Source organism: Rhinolophus sinicus, linkage group LG03 (genome assembly GCF_036562045.2).
Source record: "Rhinolophus sinicus isolate RSC01 linkage group LG03, ASM3656204v1, whole genome shotgun sequence".
In the NCBI taxonomy this organism is placed as follows: Eukaryota; Metazoa; Chordata; class Mammalia; order Chiroptera; family Rhinolophidae; genus Rhinolophus; species Rhinolophus sinicus.
In genome coordinates, this window is record NC_133753.1 from 90,199,763 (window position 1) to 90,207,758 (window position 7,996).

The 7,996-nt window shown below is 37.3% G+C and overlaps 1 pseudogene; it reads right to left on the reverse strand.

The window, feature by feature from the left end:
- Window positions 1-5,059: 5,059 nt before the first annotated feature.
- On the reverse strand, window positions 5,060-5,662 carry LOC109458251 (vasculin; annotated as a pseudogene).
- Between the last annotated feature and the right edge of the window lie 2,334 nt (window positions 5,663-7,996).

The following is a 7,996-nucleotide window of genomic DNA, read 5'->3' on the forward strand; positions in this document are numbered from 1 at the left end:
TGCGCCTTTGAAAATAGTCCTTTTCTCTGTGCTTCTTCTGTACTGTGTAAATGTACCTTTTCTTAGAACTAGAGAACATTTGATTGCTCTAAAAATCAGCAAAAACAACAAAACAAGAGGTGTGGGTCTGCAATCATTTATGGTCTCCATTATGTGAATATTAGGTAATTTTGTGTATGGAAAAACATTTGCTTGTCAAAATGTAGGGAAAAAAAACATTAAAGAGTTTCATTGAAAATCTGCTTCATATGAGTGAAGTCGTATGATTCTGGACTTTTTCTGACTTATTTCACTTAACATAATAATTTCATGATCCATCCGTGTTGTCACAAGTGGCAGTATTTCATCTTTTCTTATGGCAGAATAGTGTTCCATTGTGTGTATACATCACATCTTTATCCAATCATCTATCGAAGGACCCTTTGGTTCACTCATATGTGGAATATAAAACTGAAAGCAACAAAGGAACAAAAAAAACAAATAAAGAAACAAAAAGTCATTGGTACAGATAACAGTTTAGTGGCTACCAGAGGATAAGGAGGGACAGGGGATGGTAGGAAAGGGTAAAGGGGCGTCAATATATAGTGATGGAAGGAGAACTGACTCTGAGTGGTGAACACATAATGTAATATATAGATGATATTTTACAGAATTGTACACTTGAAACCTATGTAATTGTTAACCATTGTCACCTCAATAAATTTTAATTAAAAAAAGAAAAGAAAATCTGCTCCAGAATCCAATTCTTGGAGTTATAATGTATTCGTTGCACTTTTTAAGAAGTATCAGACCCCCTCCCTCCCTTTTTTTGGACTGTGGGCAGGGACTGTGTCTCATTCATTTTTGTATTTTCCCTTCTTAGAAATGTGTCTTGTACACAGAAAGACTCAACTAATGTTTGTTGAATGAGTGTATAAGCATCCAGGGATTATGATAGATAACATACATTCTGCTTGCTCAGTGTGTTGCGTACTTTCTATTGCCCCTCCAGGTTCATTTTTCTGCCCTTACCCACTCTGTTGTCTGCCCTGGGGCCTGACTTGGAAGGCTTACATCAATGGCTCCCATATCCTCTGGCTCCTGATTGGCTTTAGTCGATGGGGAGTCCTGGAAGGATATTGGAGGGAGAGAGTGTTAATTTCCCAGGCTCTCTTCTTGTGAGGTCACTTTGGGGTCATTTTTTTGCCTCACTGCAGATCTTTGCTCCTCTCAAGGTGGTTTCTCTGTAGGTCTCTGATTCTGGGTTTTAGTGACTGCTCCCTTCCTGTATCCCTTCGGACAACCTTTCTAAGTTACTGTGCTATCTCTGCCTTTTCCCTGAATGAAAGTTCCTCATTTCCTTTCAAGAACACCCTTCTTTATGGGGCTGATCTCATCCACTGCTCCAGGGATTGGCACAGGACTCAGACATGACCCAGTAGCCATCCCTCTAGCTTGAGCTATTAGTTTATGGAGGGGCTCAAGACCAGAATCATTTCTCCTCTTGCTATTTTTTCTAGCACTACCAGGAAGGAGGCACTCTCTCCTGAAATTACGGTAAACCTGGAGTATCTGGGAGCCATCTTGGCCTTCATGTGGAGAGTCTTCATAAAAATGAAGCCAATATAAAGGAATGCTGGAAGAGGAAAAAGACTTAGGCCAGTTTGAGCTGAGTCTCTGTCACATGTAAGTGAAGAAAATATCAGTTAATAGATGATATCATTACCAACCACAAACTATAGCTGTGTGTTAGGAACCAGGCAAAGCGAGATGACTATATGTGAGGGACGTGTTGTGCTAATTTAAGACAAGAGCATCTAGTAGAAAACAGAATTCAGTTTGTTTCTGTGTATGTCTACACGTCTATTCACTTGTGATTATTAAAATTTAAACATGAATGGTTCTAATTCTAGGTGATTATAGAAATCTATTTGCATGATATTAAGAAGCTCATGTATTTAAAATTTTTTCAAAACCTTGTGAAATGGATTTTTTTCTCCCCTTTTTCTTATGTATTTTTGGTTTCCAGTGAAAGGTCTTATTTCCCTACCTGAAAAATATTGGTAAACTCAGTCTTTTTATTCCTCCATAAGCCAAAGTTTTCCAAATAAAGATTGCTGGGGTTAGCTTTCATTTGAAGGAATCCATCACATCGATTTCACTTGTGATCTAAATGTTATTTTCACTTAAATCCCCAGAGCAGGAAACCTACCAGTTGCACTAACTCTTCTCTGTGTAAGAATTCTGAATGGAGCAGAGAGCAAATCGCCAAAGGCAAATAGAATATATTGTTGAAAAATATCCCATTTCTGGCTGCATCTCAAAATAATTCAAATGTCATAATTTCCTCAAACAGGAGTTTAAATTAAGTAGTTTATCTAAGAGATGTATTCCCTAAGACATCAGCCAGGTAGGCTGGGTCTTAGAATTCAGAAGTCATGGTTTCATTTTCATTCAAATTAGTCTAAACATTCAAACCATGCTTCTCTTCCCAAAAGAAATGGAAAGCAAAAAGAAAACAAGTCAGTGGTTCATTTTTAAGGGTTTAGGATGAAGGGATTGCTTCCTGATCTATTTAAAAGCTAATGAAAGAATTACAAACCTCTATCTGTAAATGTCAAGTTATTTTTCAGGAAAGCTTTGAATTCTTTCAAATAACACTGACAATTGAGATTCTCTTTCCTAAAAGTTGATTCTTTGGACTTCAATTGTCAGTTTTTCTAGACGGGAAATAGTGCGGAAACAATATATTTCAATCCAGGATAAAGAATCACACACCGTCTGATTTGGTGGTGAAAATCCAGAAACACCTTCTAATGAATCTAAATCCTAATTATTCAATTCTTCCTGTGAGTCTCAGAGATAACTCTTGTGTCCTCTCTTCAATACTCCTGCCTCTTATCTAATAGGTGTTTTTCCCCCCACTTTTTTTGTTTACCTGAGTTGATTCTGTTGCTTGCAACTGAAATATTTTATTTTAGCAAAGTACTTGAAATCGTTGCACTATCTGTTTATAAGAGGCAGTGGAAGATGTCTCCCTCAGACAAAAGCACAAATTTCATTGTTGTACTCCCCAAATATTTACAACTCTTTCAAAAGAGATTAAAATAACTTTTAGTAAAAAATTAAGTGACTGCTATCAGCCGTTGTTATGTCCATTTTAATATACAATATTTCATTTGAGTCTGTTAGTTTACTAGGGCTGCTTTAACAAATCACTACAAATTAGGTGGCTTCAAACAACAAAAATTTATTCTCTCACAGTTCTGGAGGCCAAAATTCCTAAATCAAGGTCTTGGCAAGATTGGTTCCTTTTGAAGGCTCTGAGGGAAGAATCTGTTACATGTCTCTTTTCCAGCTTCTGATGGCAATTGTTTGCACTTCTTGGCATAACTCCATTCTCTGCCTTAGTCTTCACATGGCCTTCGCTCTGTGTCTTCTCCATTTCTGTTTCTTACACGGCTACTTGTCATTGGATTTAATGATCTCAGATTGAGATTCTTAACTTAATTATTTGTGCAAAAATGCTGTTTTCGAGCACAGTCACATTGAGAAGTATTAGGAGTTAGGACTTGGCATACCTTTTTGGGGGGATCCATATTCAACCTATTAACATCTTTCAAACAGCGTGTGAGATGAGTAGCAATTCAATCATCCCCATTTCACACATGAGTAAGTAGAGACTGCAATCACTTAGCCAGCAGAGTGGAAAGCAGGATACCAGGCAAAATCTCATCTAAGATCAATGAGATCTATGTCACAGCCTCTCCTGACACACCACTTTTGATCACATAATCATTTCATCTTTTAAATAGAAAATAATGCATGTTTTAACATTGTTCATAGATTTAACAAAGTTTTATACTTTACAGCATCCTGTTTAATTTCTTAATATATGGTGATTTTTGTTAACAAGCAATTCCTATCAAGATTCCTTAGCTTTTTCAGAAAGAAAGGACAATTAAGAGAGAAACCAAATGTATTTTTCCCCATCGTCTTCAACTCTTTTTTGTTTGTTTTCTCATGGTTCTAATCTTCGGTGTATATTGCTCTCCTTCTGCTCACTGGCATCCCATTTCCAGATCCCTGGGGTTCAGCCAATGATGAACACGCTTGCAGAAGCCCAGGGAAGGCATGCTGGCTCTGTCTACCATCCCCTTTTCCTGGCACTCTGTGAAATAAACAAGGATGCACCTGTCCCATTACAGAAAAGGTAACAGGGCCATGACGCAGGTTGGGTTTTTGGTTTTTAAGAGGATCTATTTTGTAGATTAGTTCAGTTGAGTCCAGACCACTGAGAGCACTACGTAATACATTTGCTGCGAGGTATGACACATGGCAGTAATTTGCCTGAGTGACCTAAGAAGCCTTGTCCATCTTTCCATGCTTTTCTAAGATTTGGAATATTCTACAGTCTCACAAAACTGCAAAATCCAATTCACATTGGATTAGTTATAGAAATTCAGAATATGTAGGAACAGTGTTAACAATGTTTCTAAGCCAATTCTTGGTAAAAAGAACTAGTTTACATTTCTGTATCACTGAGCACTTGCCTTAAATTAATCTGATTTTATTGTTCAAAGGGGGTTCAAAAGTAAACAACATATAGGTTAAAAAAATGAGACATCTCTAAAAAAGTCTGAGCATGTTATTTATATTTTTCAAATTAAATGCCTGTTCCCATATCCATTTTGTCTTCACAAAGAGAATTCTTCCTTTGAAGTTATTTCCACATTCTCCAAAAAGTCCTGAATTCTAGGCTTCTTTGATTTTCTCCTTTCAAATTTCATTAGCAATTGACTTGTACCATGCAGTTTAATTTTTTTATTATTATTTGGCATGCACATTATAATTTTGAATGCTTTTCTCATGTCTTATAACCATACTGTAGGTTCCAGAACTTTGTACTGACTCTGCAAATGACTAGACAACCATGCCCAAAAACGGAGCTATGACTGATGCAAAGTACAGTCTACATTTATTGTAAGAGAGCTGATGGCTGCCATACTTCCTCCTACCTCCCATAATACTTAACATTACTGAGATTCTTCTGTGTGCCAGGTGCTGTTCCAAATGACTCCTATGTATTTACATCAGTTTCTGGGAAGTTTGAAGACTATGACATCTTGGGAAATCACAGCAGCATTGCCATTGTCGCGAGCAACATAATTTTCATCCAAGTTTTGGTTGGTATCCCTTTCTGGAGAATGTTATTGTTATCATAGAAAGTCAGGATAAACCTGACTTCCATTTTCATTTTCCTCTTCCACTCTGTCCCTTTTCGATGTTTTCAAGAATGTGCATTTTTTATCAGTGCCCATTCGAGTTAGTTTGAGTAGATGCGGCTGTTGATGAATTTTGTCAACAAGTGAAGAAAAATTTCAGTGATTATGTTCTTTTAACTCAATTTTTTTTTGCACTAACATTCTTGGAAGTTGATTTGAAAGTATTAAAACTGCCAATTTTGTAGGTGGACTTATGCGTGAAAGAGGTCCTGACTTTAGTGTCTTTAGTTTGGCTTTTCCATGGTGAGCTTTTGTAGGAGGAGCAGCACCTGTAGGCTGTAAGCCTGTATACTGTTTGGACCAGTCCTGTTCTTCACTGGTTGTGACTAAAAATTTTATACGCCTGGGAATCCCAATTTCTGCCAGTCTTTTATATTATCTTCCTCAATGATCACCATTCTTAGTACTCTAGATATAGGTTTTGGAGGTTATTCTAAGGAAGAGGCTTAGGAGATTATTTTTTGGTTGGGTATTTGGGTGTCCCATATACCTGCAGATAAAGACTGATTCAGATTTAGTTATCTCTCATATTCAGAAGTTAAAGATATTGTGTGCAGCCTCAAACTGTTTGTATTCTTGCTTCCCTTTACTCTCCATGCGGTCATTATTTCTATGGAGTCCTTTTTTGTTTTTTGGCTTTTTTTTCAGAATGCAAAGTACTGCTATAAGAACAGGAACTTCCATTACAGTATCTGTTATGGACTGAATGTTTTTGTCCTCCCCAAATTCTTACGTTGAAATCCTTATCCCCAATGTGATGACCCTTGAGCAACACGGGTCTGAACTTCATGGGTCCACTTATATGTGGATTTCTAAAAAGTAAATACTACAAATGTATTTTCTCTTCCTTATGATTTTCTTAATTACATTTTTATCTAGCTTACTTTATTGTGAGAATATAGTACATAATACATATAACATGCAAAATATGTGTCAATTGACTATGTTATTTGTAAAGCTTTTGGTTAATGGTAGGCCCTTAAGAGTTAAGTTTTTGGGGACTCAAAAGTTATACATGGTTTATTGACTGTGTAGGGGTTAGCACACAAACCCCCATGATGTTCAAGGGTTAACTGTATTTGGACGCGAGACCTTTGAGAGGTAATTAAGTTTAGATGAGGTCATGAGAGTGGGGTCCGCATGATGGGACTAGTGTTTTATAAGAAGAGACCAGAGAGCTCCCTCTCCCTCTCCCTCTCCCTCTCCCTCTCCCTCTCCCTCTCCCTCTCCCTCTCCCTCTCCCTCTCCCTCTCCCTCTCCCTCTCCCTCTCCCTCTCCCTCTCCCTCTCCCTCTCCTCTCTCCCTCTCCCTCTCTCTCTCTCTCCCTCTCCCTCTCCCTCTCCCTCTCCCTCTCCCTCTCCCTCTCCCTCTCCCTCTCCCTCTCCCTCTTCTTCTCCTTCTTCTTCTCCCTCTCACTGTCTCTGCTATGTGAGGACATTGCAAGAAGACAGCCATCTATAAAGCAAGAAAAGAGCTCTTACTAGGAACCTGACCATACTGGCACCTTCCTTGACCTCGAATTTTCCAGCCCGTTAGGATGCCCGATACCAGAGTCAAAGGCATTTGAAACATTTTGTTATCTGTGGTTCACATCATAACTATTTTCTGTCCATGAAAAGTTTGTCATAATATTTCTCAAAATTCAATGATGAATTTTTGGTAGAGAAATAAAAATTAACCCAGGCTAGAGCAAAGTTATGCTGTGCCATTTTAGGTGAAGTCTTTCTGACTCACTGAAAACAGACTTCAACACCTCACAGCAAGTACAAAATCCAACAGGACTGCATAGAAAGGTGTTAGATTTTTTTTTCTGAAAGTTTTGTTTTCCAGTTTGTTTTTAAAATTTTGTTTCCTTTGAAGTTATATCAAGTGTCTTCTCTGACCACAATAGTATGAAACTATGAATCAATTAAAACACACACACACACACACACACACACACACACACACAAACACATGGAGCATAAATAACATGCTACTAAGCAATGAATGGATTAACAATGATATCAAGAAAGAAATCTAAAGATACCTTGAGACAAACAAAAATGAAAACGCAATGGCCCAAAAATCTGTTGGAGACAGCGAAAGAAACCTAAGAGGAAAATTCATAGCAATACAGGCCTATCTCAAGAGACAAAAACAATCTCAAATAAAATAATCTAACTTTATACCTAAGGGAACTGGAAAACTAACAGCAAACAAAACCAAAAGTGAGTAGAAGAAATAAAATAATAAAGAGCAGAGCAGAAATAAATGAAATAGAGGCTAAAAAAACAATATAAAAGATCAGTGAAAATAAGATCTTGTTCTTTGAAAGGATAAACATAAACCAATAACCAGACCCATCAAGAACAAAACAGAGAGGACCCAAATAAATAAAATCAGAAAGAAAAGAGGAGAAATGACAATGGATACCATACAATACAAAAAATTTTAAGAAATTGCTACAAGCAATATGCCAACAAGATGAACAATCTGGAAGAAATGAATAAATTCCTAGAAGCATATAATCTTCCTAGATTGAATCAAGAAGAAACAGAAAATCTGAACTGACTGATTACTATTAATGAAAACAAATCAGTAATCAACAAGCTCCCAACAAACAAAAGTCCTGGACTAGATGGCTTCACGGGTGAATTCTACCAAACATTCAAAAAAGAATTAGCACCTATTCTTCTCAAACTAGTCAAACAATTCAAGAGGAGGGGAGGCTCCCAAGCTTATTCTATGAG